A 26,714-nucleotide genomic window follows, 5' to 3' on the forward strand; every position below is an offset into this window, starting at 1 on the left:
CAGGAAGGAACTTGACGAGGTTCACTGAACATTGTAATAAAGAGACTGGTTCTTCGGCAGCAGTAAATCACCTTATGAACGAGCATGAAACATTAGGAAGGTTCTCGGACTACTAGAACACACTGCATTCACAACAGAAAGGTTGTCTGCCGTCGTATTTGGAGGATACACTAAAAAATACAAGCCACAATACATACACTATGTGTTCAAAAGTATTCGAACACCCCTAAAAACATACATTTTACATATTAGGTGCATTGTGCTGCCTTCTGGTGCCAGGTACTCCATATCAGCGACCTCATCATGAGAGATCAGAATGGGTCGCTCCGCGGAACTCGCGAACTTTGAACGTTATCAGGTGATTGGGTGTCACTTGTTTCACACGTCTGTACGCGAGATTTCGACATTCCTAAACACCACTAGGTCCACTGTTTCCGATGTGATAGTGACACGTGAAGGGACACGTACAGCACAAAAGCGTACTGGCCGACCTCGTCTATTGACTGACAGAAACCGCCGACCGTTGAAGAGGGTCGTAATGCGTAATAGGTAGACATCTATCCAGACCATCACACAGAAATTCCAAACTGCATCAGGATCCACTGCAAGTACTAAGACAGTTAGGCGGGAGGTGAGAAAACGTGGATTTGATGGTCGAGCGGCTGCTCATATGCCACACATCACGCCGGTAAATGCCAAACGACGCCTCGCTTCGTGTAACGAGCGTAAAAACGTTGTGTGGAGTGACCAATCAGGGTACATAATGTGGCGATCCGATGGCAGGGTTTGGGTATGGTGAATTCCCGGTGAACGTCATCTGCCAGCGTCTGTAGTGCCAACAGTAAAATTCGGATGTGGTGGTGTTATGGTGTGATAGTGTTTCTCATGGAGGTGGCTTGCACCCCTTGTTGTTTTGCGTGGCAGTATCACAGCACAGGCCTACATTGATGTTTTAAGCACCTTCTTGCTTCCCTCTGTTGAAGAGCAATTTGGGGATGGTGACTGCATCTTTCAACAAGATCGAGCACCTGTTCATATTGCACGGCCTGTGGCGGCGTGGTTACACGACAATAACATCCCTGTAATGGACTGGCCTGCACAGTCCTGACCTGAATCCTATAGAACACCTTTGGGATGTTTTGGAACGCCGACTTCATACCAGGCCTCACCGACGGATATCGATACCTCTCCGCAGTGCAGCACTGCTTGAAGAATGGGCTGCCATTCACCATGAAACCTTCCAGCACCTTATTGAATGTATCCCTGCGAGAGCGGAGGCTGTCATCAAGGCTAAGGATGGGCCAACACCATATTGAATCCCAGCATTACCGATGGAGGGCGCTACAAACTTGTAAGTCATTTTCAGCCAGGTGTCCGGATACTTTTGATCACATAGTGCACTTAGAAGTATAAAAACAAACAGAAAACACTGATGTGCGGAAAGTGATTAGTTCTGCAGAGAAACCAAAAATTTGTCTCCAATTGTAAGTGTCTGTAGAAGAGAAACATCAAAGATGTGCTAGCAGACGGCATTTCATGATTAGATTAAAACTGTGTGCCCGACCGAGACTCGAATTCGGGACCTTTGCCTTTCGCGGGCAAGTGCTCTAACATCTGAGCTACCGAAGCACGACTCACGCCCGGTACTCACAGCTTTACTTCTGCCAGTACCTCGTCTCCTGCCTTCCAAACTTTACAGAAGCTCTCCTGCGAACCTTGCAGAACTAGCACTCCTGAAAGAAAGAATATTGCTGAGACATGGCTTAGCCACAGCCTACGGGATGTTTCCAGAATGAGATTTTCACTCTGCAGCGGAGTGTGCGCTGATATGAAACTTCCTGGCAGATTAAAACTGTGTGGCCGACCGAGACTCGAACTCGGGACCTTTGCCTTTCGCGGGCAAGTGCTCTACCAACTGAGCTACCGAAGCACGACTCACGCCCGGTACTCACAGCTTTACTTCTGCCAGTACCTCGTCTCCTAGCTTCCAAACTTTACAGAAGCTCTCCTGCGAACCTTGCAGAACTAGCACTCCTGAAAGAAAGAATATTGCTGAGACATGGCTTAGCCACAGCCTATGGGATGTTTCCAGAATGAGATTTTCACTCTGCAGCGGAGTGTGCGCTGATATGAAACTTCCTGGCAGATTAAAACTGTGTGGCCGACCGAGACTCGAACTCAGGACCTTTGCCTTTCGCGGGCAAGTGCTCTACCAACTGAGCTACCGAAGCACGACTCACGCCCGGTACTCACAGCTTTACTTCTGCCAGTACCTCGTCTCCTACCTTCCAAACTTTACAGAAGCTCTCCTGCGAACCTTGCAGAACTACTGAAAGAAAGGATAGTTCTCCAAGGTTCGCAGGAGAGCTTCTGTAAAGTTTGGAAGGTAGGAGACGAGGTACTGGCAGAAGAAGAGCTGTGAGTACCGGGCCTGAGTCGTGCTTCGGTTTCTCAGTTGGTAGAGCACTTGCCCGCGAAAGGCAGAGGTCCCGAGTTCGAGTCTCGGTCGGGCACACAGTTTTAATCTGCCAGGAAGTTTCATATCAGCGCACACTCCGCTGAAGAGTGAAAATCTCATTCTGGATTTCCTGATTAGGCGGAAATCAAGCGGAAATTCAAGTAAGCATTGTAAAAGCCAATATATTGTTAACGAACTGCTTTTGATGTTAAAGCAATTCAAAATGTAAGTAATTACAGACCACTGATGATGCTTTACCTCAATAAAGCGAAACTCGTCTGGTAAAAAAAAATGCATTTTTTGTTGTTTCAACGACAGAACCAAAGTACCCTGAAGAGCTGTAAAGCAGGTACGGGCGATATGGCCACACAAATGAAGAAACTGAAATATTTTGCGCTTTCAGAGATGAACAAGTCACGTGTTAAAGAAAAAGAAATGTCCAGTAGGAATTTCTGGGCCCACTTTGGTGATGTTCTTGGCGAAAGAGACCATCACGTTTATGTCCTTTAGTAGTGATAGTATTTTTATGTGTTTCTAGTTTGTATCCAGTGAACACAATTTATGAGGTGGATTAAGCGTTGGTCATGAGGATACTAGCGATTGCCAAAGGTTGAGTGCGTGGGATGAGAAATCATTGAATATTATGTTGCGTTGAAAGGTCTCTGTTGGATTCCTTTCATGTTTAATTTCTTAAATCTGTTGTCATTTACGGCATAAATTCCTCTTCTAAATTTACTGTGGCGTTTCTGACTGTCTGGGAGGAGACTGAGTAGTGGAACGTGTTACTTTTACACATAAACAAGAACGATCTGTCACACTACTACACTTTAAAACACAGTTTATATGTAATTCATGTCACACAGTCTCATACGGAACCTACATCCGCTTTCTTTTGTATACTGTATATGATAAGATACTGTCATCCCCCTTCCCTTCTGTGTGAGAGGATGAATGAGCAAATGTATTTCTAGTTGCATGCTTGAGGGTAGCAGACAAGGCTGTCTGCTAGAGAACAGTAGGACCAACGTCGGAACAGGTAGCTACGCTTTCTAAGAGCGGAGAGGTTTCTATCCTTAGTATGGTCCTGTCCGTCCGTTGTCATGTTGGTATAGGAAGCTGCCCCTCTGGCCACTTCCGTTTGTATTTGTGAGCCACCCCGCAGGAAGGGACCAGATAGTCTGTCCGTGGCGAGCGTCTGAAGTGGTAAGATCTCCGGCTAAGCGCGTGTCTGCTAAGTCCGTAGGACAATGGATTTCTTAAGTTCAGCCTAACTGAAAATTTAATCACCTTTATTTCAGGTTTAGCTCTAAAATATCTAATGTTATCTTAAATTGCAGCGCAGTGTAATTCTCGTGTGAAGTTCAGACTATTTTCCGGTAGTTGCTTTGTCACTACTTTGTGAGTAAAGTGGAACCACGTGTTGATCAGTAACTCTAACTAAGATCAGTCTTAAATGCGAATGCTTGTGTGATTATAACGTCTCGTCTTGACAATATTTTTCAATATAGCAACTTTTCTTTATGTTCAACCCACGTGGGGTGTACTTTGCGAGACCAGTACCACGTGCTTATATAACTGTTTGACCCATCAGGTTAATAGTAAGACGTTAGTAACCAGTTCGAGGTTTTTCTTTTGTAAATTGCTTTTCGATCTAATTTATTTTAATTATCAAAATTATTGTGGAGCTATACACTTTGTGTAAACCAAGTTGACCACGTGAAGCATGTGGTGTAATCATCAAAGTAGCCCTCAGCTATTCTTTTTGGGAAGATTTCAAAGAGAGTTAGTATGAATTTAGTATACCAGTGTGTGGTAATTACATGACGGACAGGATTGTGCTACGAACGTAATTTCTTTGGGTGAAAATTGAATCGGTTGGTTGTGGTTAATTTCCTCTTGCATATGTTTCAACGTTCTTCGTGTGTTATTTTATGAATGCAGTGTTGTATGCAGTCTCCCAATCTTGGCTCCATATTTGATGTGTTCCGTAAGATTACAATCTCACATTTTCACAATCCTAAATAAGGCACCAGCTTAGTTATGAATCGAGTTTAATATGCTGAAATTTCAATGATCAATCTTAAAATAAATTTCCAAATATAAACTGATTTCTTTCTTTTTATTTAAATTCTCTTTATATATATATATATATATATATATATATATATATATATATATATATATATATATATATATATATTACCAGTTGTTGTATGACTATTAAAAGATTATAATTAATGTTAGTCTGTTTGGGAATTTGGTAAACCTAGACTAGATACCTGGTGAAACAGTCGCGCAGTAATGCACGGTTAACTTCCCCAGACAGCTCACAGCTTTTAACCCGCTTTTATTGTCTTTCAGTACCGCTTTCATAGCAAAATTAATGCAACAACGTTACAGCGTGATATATCAATGGACCCAAATGTTGTGAAATGAGTGAACGATTGTTTCAGATTTTTGTATGAGAGAGACACGGAGGCGTTCAAAGGGCTTTGAGTGGATAGATGTTATCATTGGCTGGTACTGACTTACAGGGTGCCTCAAAGTCTTTGGACCACACCATGGAGGACAACTTTTCTTAGAGATAGTATGTTCGGTCACCATTCTAGGAGACACTACGGTAGTTGTCCTTTAATATTAGGTAGGCGTGGGACGATAAGATTTCACCGAACTTGGAAGGTCTACTAACCAGATGGGTTCATACTTCATAACTCATTAAATTCATAGAGTGATATTCGACAAGAAAAGCGTCGCAGTGAGTGTCTCAAAGCAGAGAAAGACATTTTAGAAGCGACTCAGAAACTAAACCCTCTCATCTAGAGGAAATGACTAGATTCTAGGCGACACACAAGGCGTGCTCACACCACACAGCGGCAGCCACTTGGAGGCTTAACCACAACTAAAGGACGCCGGTATTTCGTTTACCGCAAGAATAAAGCTGATGTAAACAAATACAAACGCCATGATTGTTCAGCAGCCGTAGCACACATATTATGCACTGGTGGTATTGCACTATTAGAAGTAGTTCCAACTTATGTATCAGATATGTTATAATTGTGACACTGTAAATGTAACTGTACGATATTCTACACTACTGGCGATTAAAATTGCTACACCAAGAAGAAACGCAGATGATAAACGAGTATTCATTGGACAAATACATTTTACTAGAAATGACATGCGATTACATTTTCACGCAATTTGGGCGCATAGATCCTCAAAATCAGTACCCAGAACAAACTACCTCTGGCCGTAATAGCGGTCTTCATACGCCTGGGCATTGAGTCAAACAGAGCTTGGATGGCGTGTACAGGTACAGCTGCCCATGCAGCTTCAACACGATACCACAGTTCATCAGGAGTAGTGACTGGCGTATTGTGACGAGCCAGTTGCTCGGCCACCATTGACCAGACGTTTTCAATTGGTGAGAGATCTGGAGCATGTGATGGCCAGGGCAGCAGTCGAACATTTTCTGTATCCAGAAAGGCCCGTACAGGACCTGCATCATGCGGTAGTGCATTATCCTGCTGAAATGTAGGATTTCGCAGGGATCGAATGGAGGGTACAGCCACGGGTCGTAATACATCTGAAATGTAACGTCCACTGTTCAAAGTGCCGTCAATGCGAACAAGAGGTGACCGAGACGTGTAACCAATCGCACACCATACCATCACGCCGGGTGATTCGCCAGTATGGCGATGACGAATACACGCTTCCAATGTGCGTTCACCGCGATGTCGCCAAACACGGATGCGACCGTCATGATGCTGTAAATACAACCTGGATTCGTCGGAAAAAATGACGTATTGCCATTGGTGCACCCATGTTCGCCGTTGAGTACACCATCGCAGGCGATCCTGTCTGTGATGCAGCGTCAAGGGTAACCGCAGCCACGGTCTCCGAGCTGATAGTCCATGCTGCTGCAAACGCCGTCGAACTGTTGGTGCAGATGGTTGTTGTCTTGCAAACGTCCCCATCTGTTGACTCAGGGATCTAGACGTGGCTGCACGATGCGTTACAGCATGCGGATAAGATGCCTGTCATCTCGACTGCTAGTGATACGAGGCCGTTTATATCCAAAACGGCGTTCCGTATTACCCTTCTGAACCCACCGACTCCATTTTCTGCTAACAGTCATTGGAACTCGATCAACGCGAGCAGCAATGTCGCGATACGATAAACCGCAATCTGCGATAGGCTACAATCCGACCTCGGAAACGTGATGCTACGCATTTCTCATCCTTACACGAGGCATCACAACAACGTTTCACCAGGCAACGCCCGTCAACTGCTGTTTGTGTTTGAGAAATTGGTTGGAAACTTTCCTCGTGTCAGCACGTTGCAGGTGTCGCCACCGGCGCCAACGTTGTGTGAGTGCTCTGAAAAGCTAATCATTTGCATATCACAGCATCTGCTTCCTGTCGGTTAAATTTCGCGTCTGTAGCACGTCATCTTCGTAGTGTAGCAATTTCAATGGCCAGTAGTGTAATTTATTACCAACCATCAACATTTTTCTTCATTTTAGCTACTTATTTTTATTTAAAAAACTTCGTACAGTCGCAGTCTCTGTAAACGCTACCTGCGCTGTGACTGTTACGCCGTTAATGCGTAAGTACTTTGAAAATGGGTGACGCTGCTCCGTGCTTCGTAGTGAAACACGCGCGCGGGACGTCATTAAAAATGGCGAGAAAGAGGTAGCTCTTTATGTTTCTCACAACGTTGCAGAGAAAAATCCGCTTTGAAGTTTTTCGTGAGACAGTATTTCCTAAATGCAAGGCCTATGTCGATACCGCAACCTGCAGGGTTGAAGTTTGTGGAATTAGGAAGTTGTAAGGTCCGCAGCTCGTGGTCGTGCGGTAGCGTTCTCGCTCCCCGCATCCGGGTTCGATTCCCGGCGGGGTCAGGGATTTTCTCTGCCTCGTGATGACTGGGTGTTATGTGCTGTCCTTAGGTTAGTTAGCTTTAAGTAGTTCCAAGTTCTAGAGAACTGATGACGATAGATGTTAAATCCCATAGTGCTCAGAGCCATTTGAACCATTTTTTTAAAGTTGTAGGGCGGTGGTTCGAATCCTGCGCTGACCTGTTTTTCGTTCAGTCTGAATGCCTACATCATTCAAACACCAATTTCATCAGGTATATGCCGATTACCACATACTTAATTTCGTCATCGTGTTCCAGTTATAGGAAAGACTGCAACTGTGTCACTCATCATTTAAATAATGAAAAACTGCACGAGTTACTTATTTTTCCACAATGTGTTTCGAGTACTTAATCTCATTTTCAAATACATTTGTGTTCAAGAATAATCATTTTAAGTGCATTTGTTTCATACTAAAAGTGTTCATGTAAACAAATGCATTCGCAACTGGGAATTAATTCTCTGTAGTACTCATGTGCCGGCTGCTGTGGCCGAGCGGTTCTAGGCGCTTCAGTCCGAAACCGCGCTGCTGCTACGGTCGCAGGTTCGAATCCTGCCTCGGGCATGGATGTGTACGATGTCCTCTCGTTAGTTAGGTTTAAGTAGTTCTAAGTCTAGGGGACTCATGACCTCACATGTTAAGTCCCATAGCGCTTAGAGCCATTTGAACCATTTGAAGTACTCAAGTAAAGAAATGCACTTCCAAATGAGAACAGGTCCTCGAAACACGTTGTGAAAAAGTAAGTAACTTATGCAGATTTTCATTGTTTAAATCACAACACACACTTAATCATCATTTTTATGAAAAATCCGCGTCTTCTTGTTCATTTACACATGACACACAAAATTCCTGTTTTCGTTGCAAATATGAATTCTTAGTTATCGATATTTTATGAAAGACTGGGTAACTCAAGAGAACATTACACAATTAAATTTTTGGAAAAAATGGGAAAATGAAGTACTCTTAATTTGGGTACATGCATCTCCTGATACCGCAGATGTGATCTCCCACGAACCGGAGTTTTATGCATCGTAGAAACAAGGGAAACAATAATTTCCACGGCATCGAGCACACCGTTACAAATGCTGCTTCTTTGAAGTGACGCCGTATCGCTGCTACACTCCTGGAAATGGAAAAAAGAACACATTGACACCGGTGTGTCAGACCCACCATACTTGCTCCGGACACTGCGAGAGGGCTGTACAAGCAATGATCACACGCACGGCACAGCGGACACACCAGGAACCGCGGTGTTGGCCGTCGAATGGCGCTAGCTGCGCAGCATTTGTGCACCGCCGCCGTCAGTGTCACCCAGTTTGCCGTGGCATACGGAGCTCCATCGCAGTCTTTAACACTGGTAGCATGCCGCGACAGCGTGGACGTGAACCGTAGGTGCAGTTGACGGACTTTGAGCGAGGGCGTATAGTGGGCATGCGGGAGGCCGGGTGGACGTACCGCCGAATTGCTCAACACGTGGGGCGTGAGGTCTCCACAGTACATCGATGTTGTCGCCAGTGGTCGGCGGAAGGTGCACGTGCCCGTCGACCTGGGACCGGACCGCAGCGACGCACGGATGCACGCCAAGACCGTAGGATCCTACGCAGTGCCGTAGGGGACCGCACCGCCACTTCCCAGCAAATTAGGGACACTGTTGCTCCTGGGGTATCGGCGAGGACCATTCGCAACCGTCTCCATGAAGCTGGGCTACGGTCCCGCACACCGTTAGGCCGTCTTCCGCTCACGCCCCAACATCGTGCAGCCCGCCTCCAGTGGTGTCGCGACAGGCGTGAATGGAGGGACGAATGGAGACGTGTCGTCTTCAGCGATGAGAGTCGCTTCTGCCTCGGTGTCAATGATGGTCGTATGCGTGTTTGGCGCCGTGCAGGTGAGCGCCACAATCAGGACTGCATACGACCGAGGCACACAGGGCCAACACCCGGCATCATGGTGTGGGGAGCGATCTCCTACACTGGCCGTACACCACTGGTGATCGTCGAGGGGACACTGAATAGTGCACGGTACATCCAAACCGTCATCGAACCCATCGTTCTACCATTCCTAGCCCGGCAAGGGAACTTGCTGTTCCAACAGGATAATGCACGTCCGCATGTATCCCGTGCCACTCAACGTGCTCTAGACGGTGTAAGTCAACTACCCTGGCCAGCAAGATCTCCGGATCTGTCCCCCATTGAGCATGTTTGGGCCTGGATGAAGCGTCGTCTCACGCGGTCTGCACGTCCAGCACGAACGCTGGTCCAACTGAGGCGCCAGGTGGAAATGGCATGGCAAGCCGTTCCACAGGACTACATCCGGCATCTCTACGATCGTCTCCATGGGAGAATAGCAGCCTGCATTGCTGCGAAAGGTGGATATACACTGTACTAGTGCCGACATTGTGCATGCTCTGTTGCCTGTGTCTATGTGCCTGTGGTTCTGTCAGTGTGATCATGTGATGTATCTGACCCCAGGAATGTGTCAATAAAGTTTCCCCTTCCTGGGACAATGAATTCACGGTGTTCTTATTTCAATTTCCAGGAGTGTATATGAACCCAACATAACTGAACTGGAACCAAGTGAAGAGATTTGTCGAAGAAATAACAAGACATTTAAACTTCCAAACGCACCGGAACTAATTCACGATACTTTTGTCACACGTCACTGCCGAAGGCTTGAGAAATGCAGAACAGCACGTCATCAAAGAAGAGGAGAAGGTGTTGTTTTTTCGGTGCTCCAGTCCCACTACTGAGATGTATTCCTCGGAGTCGTATATGGGAGGAGTTTCAGGGATTACTAGACGACTGTCTCTAATTAATACCTACAGTGGTTTTAAGCTGTAACAATACGGTGAAATCCCTGCAGTATGCTTTTCAGTCACAAACAGCTCGCGCTGAAAAATTACACTGTGTTTAAGCTAGAGGAATTTTTATCTTTCTTGTTTGTAACTAGAATGTTGTGTTAGCTAAGAACGACAGCATGTTAAGTTTTTCTTTTGGTCACCTAAGAAGCGTATTGCCGGAGTTTTGACACATATTATTTCAGTCTGTTTATAAGCTAAATGACAGTCGAAGCTATATTGTTTCTCTGCTCGTCTCCTTTTACGTCTGAACTGCAACTGGTCACAGCATTGCAGGTTAGTTGGACCGCTGGATGGCTAGTGTTGTGAGAGTTACATGCGCCGGTAAAGCTGTTGCTCCGTATTAATGTTGGGTCGAGCGATGCACAGCATAAAATCCTAGATATCTTAGTTGACTGTACTGTAAGCGGCTTGGCCTCCACTGCACGTGAAACGAAATCCAGTGAGGGTCTAGCAAATGCCAAAGAATGCGTGGTGTAATGTTTACATCAGGTTTATGCAAAGACTTTGAAACACCCTGTATATGCAACAAAGTGTTACAATTGAAATTTCCCCTTTGAGTGTAAAAAAAGACTGTGCTGGTAAACTGCGTTATTTGATACTGAGACAGTTGAGTAAAACTGAACGTACTCAGGCAGATTTCTCATTACTTATTCTGATCATTTCTAAACTCACACACAATATTTTAGCGCAACGCAATCGGACTTTTAATAATCCCTACAAAAGAATAGCCCTGACTAACAGTAACCTATCCTTCATGAATCACTTGCCTCAGCCGGCCGCGGTGGTCTCGCGGTTCTAGGCGCTCAGTCCGGAACCGCGCGACTGCTAAGGTCGCAGGTTCGAATCCTGCCTCGGGCATGGATGTGTGTGATGTCCTTAGGTTAGTTAGGTTTAAGTAGTTCTAAGTTCTAGGGGACTGATGACCACAGATGTTGAGTCCCATAGTGCTCAGAGCCATTTGAACCATTTGAACCACTTCCCCCACCAAAATCTCCGTTCCTCTAACTACTGCAATACAGCGAGCGCCAATACTGCCAGCTAAACAAAAGATTCTAACTACTGAAGGCACTAATTACTGATAGGCATATAGTTAGCAAATGAAAGATTTTTATAGAGAACAAACAATGTATTTACCTTAATAGTGTTCAAAAGTCATTATATATTCGTGACATCCACTTCGACAAATTTCCTTTTTCTGATAGATACACGTCCAGATCGTCCGCTCATATTAACATCCCACAACTCTGGCGTCTCTCTCCCCACATCCACCACTGCTGGCGGCTCACCTCCAACAGCCCAACACTACACGCTGTTCACATCCGACTGCCCAACACTGTGTTGTTGTTGTTGTTGTGGTCTTCAGTCCTGAGACTGGTTTGATGCAGCTCTCCATGCTACTCTATCCTTCTTCTTCGGTTATCAACCCACAGGTTGGTTGGCAGCAGCACGCCATTCCGTTCTTTTGTCAACTTTCTTCTTCATATCTGCATAGGTCTGGCACCCGATGTCATTTATTACTTGTTGAATGTAGCTTAATCTAGGTCGTCCTCGGCGAGTTCTTCCTTCAATGATTCCTTCTAATATTCTCTTAATGAAATTGTTATGCCGTAAAATGTGACCTATGAAGGTTATTCTTCTTTTCTGTATATTTCGCCAAAGAGATCTGTTTTCTTTCACTCTTCTGAGGACATCTTCGTTTGTAGCCTTGTCTCGCCAGCTGATTTTTTCCATTCTCCGGTAGCACCACATTTCGAATGCCTCTAATCTTCTCTTTTCTTCTTTTCCACTAGTCGAAGTTTCACATCCGTAAAGGGCTGTACTCCACACATAGGTTTTCATGACTCTCTTTCTTACGTCTAAACTAACGTTTCTACTCGTCAGTAAGTTTCTTTTTCCATTGAATGCTATTTTGGCAAGTTGTATTCTGTTTTTAATGTCACTTTTGCTCCTTCCATCTGCTGTTATTTTGCTACCTAAGTAGTTAAATTCTGTAACCTGCCCTAGTTTCTCTCCCTTTATTGTTATTCGTATGGGTTCATTGTAGTTCAGGGCGCCACTCACCATCACTTTAGTCTTTTTCTTATTTATTTTCATTCCATACTGTTCTTTTAAGGTGTTTTCCATTTCATTGAGTGCGGCTTCTAAATCTTCTTTCCTTTCTGTAATTATGGCGATATCATCTGCATATCGCAACATATCTATTTTCATTCCGTTAAGTTTTATTCCTACTTCAATATTCTCTCTTATTTTATCTATTGCTTCTTGGATATATGCGTTGAATATTACTGGAGATAGTGGGCATCCCTGTCTCACTCCTTTCCTTATTCTTGCTGTTTCTTCTTTGTTTTCCTTCTTAACTAAGGCTGTTTCATTTTGGTATATTTTAAAGATTATCCTTCTATCATTATATTTCAGACCAGCCTTCTTCAGAATTCTAAACATTTCTGGCCATACAACATTGTCAAATGCCTTTTCGAGGTCTACGAAGGCTATAAATACTTGTTTGTTTTTGGAAATTTGTTTCTCAATTATTAGTCTTAAAGATAAGATTGCTTCCCTCGTCCCTACACCGCTTCTAAAACCGAATTGGTCTTCACTTAGAGTGCTATTCAATTGGTTTTCAACTCTTTTCAAAATTATTCTTATTAGAATTTTTGATGCGTGTGAAAGAAGACTGAGTGTTCGATGGTTTTCACAGTCCATAGTAGATGCTTTCTTAGGTATGGGGAATATGATGCATTTCTGATAGTCTTCAGGAACTTCACCTGTTTTGTATATTTTCTGTATGAGTTGCAGTAATGTAGCTTTCATTTTGTCTCCTGATTTCTTAATTAGTTCAGAAGGTATATCATCAACACCTGCCGCTTTCTTATCTGGTAGTTCTTTTAGTGCTTTTTCAAATTCATCTTTCAGAATTGTGTCCCCTAGTTCTTCTTTCTCTACTTCTTCGCTTAATTCTATCATATTATCTGTTAGAGGGTCTCCTTGATATAGCTCTTCAATGTATTCTTGCCATCTCTTCAGCGTGTCATATCCAAATAGTACCTTGCCCTCTTTGTTCTTTATAGTTCCTGAAGATTTTACTTTCCGTTTAGCAAAGTTTTGTTTTATTGTTCTGTAGGCCAAGTCAGTTTTTCCTTTAACCATGTTTTCCTCCACCTCTTTACAAATGCTGTTGAGGTAATTTTCTTTTGCTTTCCTAGATTCTCTGTTTATTTGGTTTCTAAGCTTTCTATATTTGTTTTCGCTTTGCTCGTCAGAGGCATTTTTGTATAGTCTTCTTTCTTCCATTAGACAAATTATTTCAGGTGTTATCCACTCTTTCCTGTTTACAGGTTTGGCTTTCCCAATAAATTCTTCTGCTGCTTTATGTATGCCTTCTTTGATTTGTTTCCACTCCTCGTTAGTACTCCCGGGAATAATGTTTGATGCCATCTCATCAGTTTTCCGTGCATAAGGGATCACTAGTTCTTCAGACTTTAGGTTATCTCTGTTCCATACTTTGTTCGTTTTTCTCTCTAATCGCTTGAGTTTGAGTAAGCATTTCATCATTACAAGGTTGTGATCACTATTAATATCCGCAGACGGGTAGCTTCTGCAATCCTTGATTTGGTTTTTAAAACGCGATTTTACTAATATATAGTCGATTTGGTGTCTTCTAGTATCTCCTGGGGCTTTCCACGTGTACCTTCTTCTTTTATGGTGGTTGAAAAGGGAGTTCGCTATGACCAACTTGTTTTTGGCACAAAATTCAATTAGCCGGCTTCCTCTTTCGTTCCTATCTCCTAGACCATATTTCCCTACAATTCCGTCAACTTTCTCTTCTCCAACACTAGCATTCCAATCTCCCATTATAATTAAGTTCTCTTCACCTTTAACATAATTTATAACTTTGTTGATGTCTTCATACACTGTTTCTATTACATCGTCTTCTTCTGCCGATGTCGGCATATAGACTTGTACTATTACCGTGTTCTTTGGTTTGGTTCCAATTTTGACTAGTATTATCCTAGAGTTAAATTGCACATATCCTGTGACTAGATTCCCGAGTTTTCCTTTTAGAATTATTCCAACTCCACCGATTCCAGTTGTTCCTTGGTTAGTACCTGTATGAATGATACGATAATTTCCTGATCTGAAGTCTCCTGGTTCAGGCCATCGCATCTCAGATATTCCTATTATGTCTGTTCCCATTCTGTCCATCTCTAGTTTGAGGTTCTCTAATTTCCCGCATTGGAGGAGTGTTCTTACATTCCATGTTGCTATTTTTAGTGTATTCTTCAACTTTGCCTGACCTTCCATTGTCCCCACCCGGAGATCCGATTGGGGGACTATTACTCCGGATTTATGTTTAACAGAAGATTCTGGCATGGTGCGCTACTGATTCTTGGGATATCTTGAGTGATCTTTAATGGAGTGGTTTCCCGTTGCCTTCTCCATCCTATGCCGTTGACTGTGAAGTTCTTCCGCCTTTAGGAGCAATTTCTCACTCCAAGGACAAGAGAGTGCCCTGCCTCTATCCGCTCATCCGCTCTCTTTGAGACCGTTGGCACTTGATAGGGGGGGTTTCCTTATCCCGGGAAACATTCGGTCGTCAGAGCCTCGTTAGCAATAACAGGGTGTACCGTGCAGCAATCCTTAGCTGCAACTCGGGTAGGTGAGGTTGACATTTGTACAGGAGAGGCTGTTAGAGTCGCTTCACTGTACCTTAACCACTCTATCCTGTGCAAGCTTTTTCATCTCCCAGTACCTACTGCAACCTACATCCTTCTGAATCTGCTTAGTGTATTCATCTCTTGGTCTCCCTCTACGATTTTTACCCTCCACGCTGCCCTCCAATACTAAATTGGTGATCCCTTGATGCCTCAGAATATGTCCTGCCAACCGATCCCTTCTTCTGGTCAAGTTGTGCCGCAAACTTCTCTTCTCCCCAATCCTATTCAATACTTCCTCATTAGTTATGTGATCTACCCATCTAATCTTCAGCATTCTTCTATACCACCACATTTCGAAAGCTTCTATTCTCTTCTTGTCCAAACTATTTATCGTCCATGTTTCACTTCCATACATGGCTACACTCCATACAAATACTTTCAGGAACGACTTCCTGACACTTAAATCTATACTCGATGTTAACAAATTTCTTTTCGTCAGAAACGCTTTCCTTGCCATTGCCAGTCTACATTTTATACCCTCTCTACATCGACCATCATCAGTTATTTTGCTCCCCAAATAGCAAAACTCCTTTACTACTTTAAGTGTCTCATTTCCTAATCTAATTCCCTCAGCATCACCCGACTTAATTAGACTACATTCCATTATCCTTGTTTTGCTTTTGTTGATGTTCATCTTATTTCCTCCTTTCAAGACACTGTCCATTCCATTCAACTGCTCTTCCAAGTCCTTTGCTGTCTCTGACAGAATTACAATGTCATCGGCGAACCTCAAAGTTTTTATTTCTTCTCCATGAATTTTAATACCTACTCCGAATTTTTCTTTTGCTTCCTTTACTGCTTGCTCAATATACAGATAGAACAACATCAGGGAGAGGCTACAACCCTGTCTTACTCCCTTCCCAACGACTGCTTCCCTTTCATGTCCCTCAACTCTTATAACTGCCATCTGGTTTCTGTAAAAATTGTAAATAGCCTTTCGCTCCCTGTATTTTACCCCTGCCACCTTTAGAATTTGAAAGAGAGTATTCCAGTCAACATTGTCAAAAGCTTTCTCTAAGTCTACAAATGCTAGAAACGTAGGTTTGCCTTTCCTTAATCTTTCTTCTAAGATAAGTCGTAAGGTCAGTATTGCCTCACGTGTTCCAGTGTTTCTACGGAATCCAAACTGATCTTCCCCGAGGTTGGCTTCTACTAGTTTTTCCATTCGTCTGTAAAGAATTCGTGTTAGTATTTTGCAGCTGTGACTTATTAAACTGATAGTTCGGTAATTTTCACATCTGTCAACACCTGCTTTCTTTGGAATTGGAATTATTATATTCTTCTTGAAGTCTGAGGGTATTTCGCCTGTTTCATACATCTTGCTCACCAGATGGTAGAGTTTTGTCAGGACTGGCTCTCCCAAGGCCGTCAGTAGTTGCAATGGAATGTTGTCTACTCTGGGGGCCTTGTTTCGACTCAGTTCTTTCAGTGCTCTGTCAAACTCTTCACGCAGTATCACATCTCCCATTTCATCTTCATCTACATCCTCTTCCATTTCCATAAAATTGTCCTCAAGTACATCGCCCTTGTATAAACCCTCTATATACTCCTTCCACCTTTCTGCTTTCCCTTCTTTGCTTAGAACTGGGTTTCCATCTGAGCTCTTGATATTCACCCAACACTGTACTGGCGAATAATCCAACAATGAGTCCAACCAGCACGCAGTCAGTGATTTTAATACAGAGCGCTACGTGGCGTCACCAACAGAAAAACCTAAACAGCCTGCTTACACAGTTTCTGATTGATAAACTCTAGCTGGGTTTCATTATTCAGTAAACAGAGCTCTGTGAGAGTATTGAGCGCCAGCAGTAAATTCTAGCATTATACCGTGATGTGTATGATGGAGACGAACAGCGAATCTTGGACAATAGATGTTTGCTGCTTGCTTAAATTCACTGTGCCTAATGGCATGATAGCTTTAAGGTACGGAGAATATAGAAAGAGTTCTATTATATATATGTTAGTATGTGAAATAATGCGACATAATATTTAATATTTAGAACTTGATAATGGGATCATGTCTTCCCGAAACAGGTTGTTTCTAACAAGCAAAGCAGATAGTTGGACGGCTGATGGCACGTAATCTCTGTACTGATATCACGATTCATTTGTACTGTGGCTTGAAATCAGACTTATCTGAGCTGATTACATTCCAGCGACGTAAATGTATTAAATCTCGACGCCTTCTCAGCGTAATTTGTAGGTAAACCTGTGTACAACGCTTCATGTGTGAGAATTAAAACTAACGCCTATTTTTCTTAAGTTTCTTTAATCTTAATTACACGTCTGATAATGGCAAAAGTTGTATATTGCCATCACACTTCCACCACCACGCTTAACCGTTGGAATCAAGCAATCAGGATTGTAGATTTCTTTTCGCGCTCTCCAGACGAAAACTGGGCCCGATATTGAAGATAACGAAAACGTTGCCTCGTCGGACCATATGACCTGTTTCTACTGATCAGCCGTCCAGGATTTATGCTCCTGACACCATGTTTTACGTTTCTTTGCGTTCGTTGTCGTCAGTAATGGTTTCGGTATAGGAGCTCGTCCACAAATATTCGCTTTATGGAGTTCTCGGCGGACAGTGTCGATAGACGCATCGTCTCGAAGATGGCTATTGAGCTTTGCAGTCACATTAGCCGCCGTAGTGTTGTGTTGTTTTTCACACAGTTCGTGTTAGCGCACGACGGTTTACTTTTGATTTGCGCCCACTATTACATTTACAACATGATGTCTTTCCATAATTTGTGTAGGCTGTTATAACTGTAAGATGGCAAGAACTATGCTCCTTACATGAAGTCATTAAAGATCACCTAACTCACGTTGAGTGAACAGTAGGGCTGAAGAAGAATGACTGACAAGGCACAATGCATCTTGTAGAGGGTATAGTATGGACGTATTGTAACAATTAACGTTCGGTGATGGTTTTAAAGTAATTCACACGACATGAAAACTTTGTGGAAACGTGTCGATTTACTGGAGTCTAGTTTATCCCAGGGAAGTATACAGAGTTGACAGTGGCTGGTTGGGGAGCGGCTAAGGGAAGCAACAATAGGCAGCTTAGGGCGGCTCAAGCTCTGAGAAAGTAGTAATGGGGTGCGGCCTCCAGCTGCCTTAAGATGAGTGACAGTGAGTGGGTGGTTGACCCCATGCTGGTGTACCGGGAAGCAGACGGAGAACTTGTACGCCTGTTGATAAATGTCCGTCGTCCCGTTTTTAGTGAAACTTGCGAGAAAGCCAAACAAAGCTAGGGTAGAGTGGTCAACAGAGGACAAAATATGCGTGTTCGTGACTATAGCAACTTCACGCTGAATTCACAGTCCGCAGAGTGTGAAATAAATCAGGTGAAGAGCGACAGAATTAAATTCTCCAGCCTCCGATGGGAACGTAAGACCAAGGAATTTGAAGTACTCTCCTGGGAGTCAGAATTCCGGAAAAATTGGTGTTTGTGCAGGCGCTAACCTTGATGGGTGGCCTGCGAGGAGATAAATAGCAGAAGTTGAGAGGAAGGGAAATTTTGTGGGAATTTGTTCACTTCCCAGAGCAGGCATTGGTCGGCGCTGGGAAGTGACGCATAATTAACGCGACTTGTGCTGCAATTGGCGTGTGATTTTGCTGGAGGGGAAACCGAGGTGAAGAGCGGACTGTGAGATGTCTCAGTAGGGGTCTTCCGTTCCCAGCTTGCCTAGAGTGTGGACGTGGCGTTCTTTACTCAGCTTGCCTGAGAAAGAGTGAGCATCTCTGCAGTTTAGGACTTCGCAAATGGAACGATTGAACTTGGACATAGGAAGTTTTGGTTCAGCTATGTACTGAACAAGATAGCTAGGAGTGAATAGATGAGCACAGCCTTGCAGCACTACGAGGCCGGCCTACGTCCGCACAACGACGACGCCCTGCCACACTGAATTCGGTGATATTGCACCCACTCCTGGCTTGAGTTAGGCCACTGATTAATTTGTTGGATCATGTCGGCAAAGTTTCGATGAGGGTTTCATGGGCCGTGTATTGTAGAATTCTTCTCGCACTTTGCATTACGCCTGGGTCAGTCGATAGGAATTACTTTTTATTTATCACGCTTTACTCCACGCAAACGCAATTTATTCCCACTGCCTGTTAGGAGAGTCATGAATTATGGGAATTTGTGATAATCGACTGCATCTGTTTTCAGTCAAGTAGTTGAATCCCAAGTCACTATCTTAATTAATTTTATATTCAACATTTAAATCTAGTGTTCAGTAGCTGAATATATCATCAATGTGCAGCGCTTTTTAATTAAAAGGGATCAATTCTGAATCAATTAATGTCAACACTGCCAACGCAGTTCAATGAGGAGTCACAAGGCCTTATTACCTTCTTTGCATTATCCGATATTGCGGCAGTTTTGCACTCTCTGTTGATTTGTTAGTCAATTAGCTGGGGTGAACATACGCCAAAACCAGACAAGTGATGGGTGGGATGTTACATGACAGTTGAAACAGTTGCTCTTGAAACATTCAATAAGTTGGCTGTCTTGTTTACCGATGCTCCAGCTAATCGGGCCCCCACAATCTGCCCTCTTTGGAACACTGTCAGGTCTTTCATTGTACGTCGACCTCGGCCTCTGACTGCCTCTGGTGCCTAGTCCGTACTAAGCACGCACAATCCAGCGCGACACCTGCTTTACCGGCGTTATTGACCGTCAAACACAACCGTTCCATTACCACCACTGTTCACATTATTTTGCCTATCCCCTGTATGTAACCGTCAATGATCGCTTCAGTGTGGACACACACTAAGCTCGAACCCTTATGGGAATCGGCGAGATGCTGCGAGCAATGAAGGCAATGAGTAGGGACGCTACACCATTAGTGTGTATATCAGTTGAGAACTTGGGTCTGGCTGGAGTGATAGGGTTGCGGCGACCTCTGTGTCTGGACCGCGAAGTGGTCAGCGCGACTGCCTTTGTAAGCAGGAGACCTGGCTTCGAATCGCGCTCCAGCACAAATTTCCCACTTGTCCCATTGATATAAATCAGTGCCCACCGGCAGCTAATCTCTTTAATTCCCTTGTGTCTGAAAGACATACGGCTTCCATTTCCACCTGGCATGCTGATTTTTGCCAACATCCTGCTCAACAAACTCGAAACAGTTCCACTAACTCTACACTCTCCAGAACTGCCCACAACTTCTGAGGGGCCTTTTTACTTTGTGCGGGATTGTGACCTCATCTCTGTGGCGTCAAACAAATCATATTATATTATAACTAAGTATTTCAAGTGAATACTTCCATATCTGAAGAAGAGAAATTTGTTAAGATCGAGTATAGCTATATGTGTCAGAAAGTCGTTTCTGAGAGTGTGGAAGTCAAACATGGACGATAAACTCCTGGAAATGAAAAAAAGAACACATTGACACCGGTGTGTCAGACCCACCATACTTGCTCCGGACACTGCGAGAGGGCTGTACAAGCAATGATCACACGCACGGCACAGCGGACACACCAGGAACCGCGGTGTTGGCCGTCGAATGGCGCTAGCTGCGCAGCATTTGTGCACCGCCGCCGTCAGTGTCAGCCAGTTTGCCGTGGCATACGGAGTTCCATCGCAGTCTTTAACACTGGTAGCATGCCGCGACAGCGTGGACGTGAACCGTATGTGCAGTTGACGGACTTTGAGCGAGCGCGTATAGTGGGCATGCGGGAGGCCGGGTGGACGTACCGCCGAATTGCTCAACACGTGGGGCGTGAGGTCTCCACAGTACATCGATGTTGTCGCCAGTGGTCGGCGGAAGGTGCACGTGCCCGTCGACCTGAGACCGGACCGCAGCGACGCACGGATGCACGCCAAGACCGTAGGATCCTACGCAGTGCCGTAGGGGACCGCACCGCCACTTCCCAGCAAATTAGGGACACTGTTGCTCCTGGGGTATCGGCGAGGACCATTCGCAACCGTCTCCATGAAGCTGGGCTACGGTCCCGCACACCGTTAGGCCGTCTTCCGCTCACGCCCCAACATCGTGCAGCCCGCCTCCAGGGGTGTCGCGACAGGCGTGAATGGAGGGACGAATGGAGACGTGTCGTCTTCAGCGATGAGAGTCGCTTCTGCCTTGGTGCCAATGATGGTCGTATGCGTGTTTGGCGCCGTGCAGGTGAGCGCCACAATCAGGACTGCATACGACCGAGGCACACAGGGCCAACACCCGGCATCATGGTGTGGGGAGCGATCTCCTACACTGGCCGTACACCACTGGTGATCGTCGAGGGGACACTGAATAGTGCACGGTACATCCAAACCGTCATCGAACCCATCGTTCTACCATTCCTAGACCGGCAAGGGAACTTGCTGTTCCAACAGGACAATGCACGTGCGCATGTATCCCGTGCCACCCAACGTGCTCTAGAAGGTGTAAGTCAAACACCCTGGCCAGCAAGATCTCCGGATCTGTCCCCCATTGAGCATGTTTGGGACTGGATGAAGCGTCGTCTCACGCGGTCTGCACGTCCAGCACGAACGCTGGTCCAACTGAGGCGCCAGGTGGAAATGGCATGGCAAGCCGTTCCACAGGACTACATCCAGCATCTCTACGATCGTCTCCATGGGAGAAAGCAGCCTGCATTGCTGCGAAAGGTGGATATACACTGTACTAGTGCCGACATTGTGCATGCTCTGTTGCCTGTGTCTATGTGCCTGTGGTTCTGTCATTGTGATCATGTGATGTATCTGACCCCAGGAATGTGTCAATAAAGTTTCCCCTTCCTGGGACAATGAATTCACGGTGTTCTTATTTCAATTTCCAGGAGTGTAGTGTGAACAAGAAGAGAATAAAAGCTTTCGAAATGTGGTGCTACAGAAGAATGCTGAAGATTGGATGGGTAGAACACACACCTAATGAGGAGGTATTGAATAGAATTGGGGAGAAGAGGAGTTTGTGGCACAACTTGACTAGAAGAAGGGATCGGTTGGCAGGACACGTTCTGAGGCATCAAGGGATGACCAATTTAGTATTGGAGGGCAACGTGGAGGGTAAAAATCGTAGAGGGAGACCAAGAGACGAATACACTAAGCAGATTCAGAATGATGTAGGTTGCAGTAGGTACTGGGAGATGAAGAAGCTTGCACAGGATAGAGTAGCATGGAGAGCTGCATTGCCGGCCGGAGTGGCCGTGCATTTCTACGCGCTACAGTCTGGTCGCTACGGTCGCAGGTTCGAATCCTGCCTCGGGCATGGATGTGTGTGATGTCCTTAGATTAGTTAGGTTTAAGTAGTTCTAAGTTCTAGGGGACTGATGACCTCAGATGTTAAGTCCCATAGTGCTCAGAGCCATTTGAACCAAGAGCTGCATCAACCCAGTCTCAGGAGTGGAGACAACAACAACAACAACAATAACTTCCACAATATCCTTTGACTTGAATGCCAATTTCCGTATGACTCAGTGGAGCAAAACAGTATTCAGTGGCCGTGACAGATCATAATTTCTTTCAACATGGAAGTCATCTGTGTAGTGTATTACTTGAACTGGGTTCGCATGGGGATAAAAGGATGCAAAAACGAAAATCGCTACAAACATGTCCACAGCTCGCGGTGTAGCGGCTAGCGTTGCTGCCTCTGAATCATGGGATTCTGGCGTTAGGAACTTGCTAATTCTGTGTTAGAAATAGTAGTAAATAATATTAGTGATGCTGTCACTTTTGGTTGGTAATATTTACTGGCAAAATGCAACCTAAACACAAGATTGCGTACTGACTGCTATACTGTGTGGCAGTTTTTCAGTACGACTTTAAAAGAGAGAGAGAGATTATTAATTGATCACCAATGCGTCGGTTCTCGATTGTGTTCAGGAGACGTACGGATTGATTACGTGAAAGGGTTTTCTTTATTGGCCTTTTGACCCGGATTGCCTTCACGCAATCAGATTCTTCGATGATAATACCTAAGGGACCTATTTGAATATAAAAATGGAAATGAAAGCAAATTATTGGAATTATGTAAGAGAATGATTAACAGATCGGAAGTTGAACATATTAGTGGTCTCCCAAATAAGATCGAGACACCGCGAAAAGAGCGCACCTCTAACAAAGCTCATATACAATTTGAACATCAATTTTGGTTAGTGAAAGAAAAGAATAAGAAGAAAATTACTGCATCGTAAAATATTAATATTTTAAAAAAATGGCTTTGAAAAATGTTCATGTGTGTGTGAAATCTTCTGGGACTTAACTGCTAAGGTCATCAGTCCCTAAGCTTACACACTACTTAATCTAAAGTATATTAAGGACAAACACACACACACCCATCCGCGAGGGAGGACTCGAACCTCCGCCGGGACCAGCCGCACAGTCCATGACTGCAGCGCCCTAGACCGCTCGGCTAATCCCATGCAGCTAAAAAAATGGCTTTAAACTTATAGACATTGATAAATATACAATGAATACATGACTTACACCTGATATTTCTTTTGTACATGGCGCAGTCTAATAATCGCTGCTACTAATAATCGCTGCTTTGTCAGTCCGTTCCTTCTTAAAATTAAATTTCCTTCCGTGCGCGTAAGTACATTATATCTTCACCTGAATTACCGAAACGTCTGTTAGTCGTTTCACATAATAATACACACACACACACACACACAAAAAAAAAATACAACTTGTAGCAATGCTATGTAGTACGTCTTAATATGTCGGCGACCAAAAGTACAAGGGATAATGAAGTCTCCACAATATTTGTTAACAAAAGATAGATTCCAGAATGAGATTTTCACTCTGCAGCGGAGTGTGCGCTGATATGAAACTTCCTGGCAGATTAAAACTGTGTGCCCGACCGAGACTCGAACTCGGGACCTTTGCCTTTCGCGGGCAAGTGCTCTACCAACTGAGCTACCGAAGCACGACTCACGCCCGGTACTCACAGCTTTACTTCTGCCAGTACCTCGTCTCCTACCTTCCAAACTTTACAGAAGCTCTCCTGCGAACCTTGCAGAACTAGCACTCCTGAAAGAAAGGATATTGCGGAGACATGGCTTAGCCACAGCCTGGGGGATGTTTCCAGAATGAGATTTTCACTCTGCAGCGGAGTGTGCACTGATATGAAACTTCCTGGCAGATTAAAACTGTGTGCCCGACCGAGACTCGAACTCGGGACCTTTGCCTTTCGCGGGCAAGTGCTCTACCAACTGAGCTACCGAAGCACGACTCACGCCCGGTACTCACAGCTTTACTTCTGCCAGTACCTCGTCTCCTACCTTCCAAACTTTACAGAAGCTCTCCTGCGAACCTTGCAGAACTAGCACTCCTGAAAGAAAGGATATTGCGGAGACATGGCTTAGCCACAGCCTGGGGGATGTTTCCAGAATGAGATTTTCACTCTGCAGCGGAGTGTGCGCTGATATGAAACTTCCTGGCAGATTAAAACTGTGTGGCCGACCGAGACTCGAATTCGGGACCTTTGCCTTTCGCGGGCAAGTGCTCTAGCAACTGAGCTACCGAAGCACGACTCACGCCCGGTACTCACAGCTTTACTTCTGCCAGTACAGTTCGCAGGAGAGCTTCTGTAAAGTTTGGAAGGTAGGAGACGAGGTACTGGCAGAAGTAAAGCTGTGAGTACCGGGCGTGAGTCGTGCTTCGGTAGCTCAGTTGGTAGAGCACTTGCCCGCGAAAGGCAAAGGTCCCGAGTTCGAGTCTCGGTCGGGCGCACAGTTTTAATCTGCCAGGAAGTTTCAAAAGATGGATTGTTCTTTCTTCTGTTTCGCACCTTCTTGCTATCAAGCACTGCGACAATGATTTTAAATATCTTCGCCCAGCGGGTCATAGTGTTTATTTAAAGTATTTAAACTCTGGACGCGCATCTTGGTATAGGCGCACAATAAAAAAAATATGTCGTCTCTTTACTCTTGCGCTGTGATGTTTAGCATTTTTACGAACTACAGCTCGTTGGCTGCCCTTTTATTTTATGACAAATATCTCATATGCAAAGTATCTGAAATCCAATAATATTACAGGGTCCCTGGCTCGATTCCCGGCTGGGTTGGGGATTTTCTTGTGCCGGGGACTGGGTGTTTGTATTATCATTTCATCATCATCGTCATCATCATCCGTGACAGTGGCTCGACTGGACCTTGTAAAAATTGGGACCTTGTAAAAATTGGGACATTGTACGAGCGCTGATGACCGCGCAGTTGAGACTCCACAAACCGATCGTCATCATCGTCATCGCTACAAACATAATGAAATGCAAATGGAATGTGGTTCATATATACATCAAAAGATAGCATTTTGCTCATAGAAGTCCGCACGTGGATTTTTACAAAGTGTCTCATTAATTATCAACGTACTTGTAACGATGTTTCAGTTACCTAATACCAACATCGTTGTTGTCTAGTTCACGGAATAGCGTGAAACGATAAAGGAACGCCATAAACGCGATACGTGGACTGAAAGTAACTGTTAATAAAGTATGGCTGAGGATACGTACGAATCTCATTACCTACAATTATTGTCGACGCGTGTCACATCCTGTTGCTAGGGCCTCCCGTCGGGTATACCGGTCGCCTGGTGCAAGTCTTTATGCTGGGTGATCAAAAAGTAAGTATAAATTTGAAAACTTAATGTTGCTGTTGTTGTGGTCTTCAGTCCTGAGACTGGTTTGATGCAGCTCTCCATGCTACTCTATCCTGTGCAAGCTTTTTCATCTCCCAGTACCTACTGCAACCTACATCCTTCTGAATCTGCTTAGTGTATTCATCTCTTGGTCTCCCTCTACGATTTTTACCCTCCACGCTGCCCTCCAATACTACATTGGTGATCCCTTGAACATGTCCTGCCAACCGATCCCTTCTTCTGGTCAAGTTGCGCCGCAAACTTCTCTTCTCCCCAATCCTATTCAATACTTCCTCATTAGTTACGTGATCTACCCATCTAATCTTCAGCATTCTTCTGTAGCGCCACATTTCGAAAGCTTCTATTCTCTTCCTGTCCAAACTATTTATCGCCCATGTTTCACTTCCATACATGGCTACGCTCCATACAAATACTTTCAGAAACGACTTCCTGTCATTTAAATCTATACTCGATGTTAACAAATTTCTCTTCTTCAGAAACGCTTTCCTTGCCATTGCCAGTCTACATTTTATATCCTCTCTACTTCGACCATCATTAGTTATTTTGCTCCCCAAATAGCAAAACTTCTTTACTACTTTAAGTGTCTCATTTCCTAATCTAATTCCCTCAGCATCACCCGACTTAATTCGTCAACATTCCATTATCCTCGTTTTACTTTTGTTGATGTTCATCTTATATCCTCCTTTCGAGACACTATCCACTCCGTTCAACTGCTCTTGCAAGTCCTTTGCTGTCGCTGACAGAATTACAATGTCATCGGCAAACCTCAAAGTTTTTATTTCTTCTCCATGCATTTTAATACCTACTCCGAATTTTTCTTTTGTTTCCTTCACTGCTTGCTCAATATACAGATTGAATAACATCGGGGAGTGGCTACAACCCTGTCTCACTCCCTTCCCAACCACTGCTTCCCTTTCATGTCCTTCGACTCTTATAACTGCCATCTGGTTTCTGTACAAATTGTAAATAGCCTTTCGCCTCCTGTATTTTACCCCTGCCACCTTCAGAATTTAAAAGAGAGTTTTCCAGTCAACATTGTCAAAAGCTTTCTCTAAGTCTACAAATGCTAGAAACGTAGGTTTGCCTTTCCTTAATCTAGCTTCTAAGATAAGTCGTAGGATCAATATTGCCTCACGTGTTCCTATATTTCTACGGAATCCAAACTACTCTT

At 44.4% G+C, this 26,714-nt stretch overlaps 1 non-coding gene across 1 annotated transcript; it reads left to right on the forward strand.

Annotated features, from left to right (window-relative positions):
- Window positions 1–24,544: 24,544 nt before the first annotated feature.
- Window positions 24,545–24,619, forward strand: Trnas-cga (transfer RNA serine (anticodon CGA)). The gene has a single exon. It is a non-coding gene; the product is annotated as a tRNA-Ser (tRNA).
- Window positions 24,620–26,714: the final 2,095 nt, after the last annotated feature.

The sequence above is a fragment of the Schistocerca nitens genome, chromosome 12 (genome assembly GCF_023898315.1).
Source record: "Schistocerca nitens isolate TAMUIC-IGC-003100 chromosome 12, iqSchNite1.1, whole genome shotgun sequence".
Lineage (NCBI taxonomy): Eukaryota > Metazoa > Arthropoda > Insecta > Orthoptera > Acrididae > Schistocerca > Schistocerca nitens.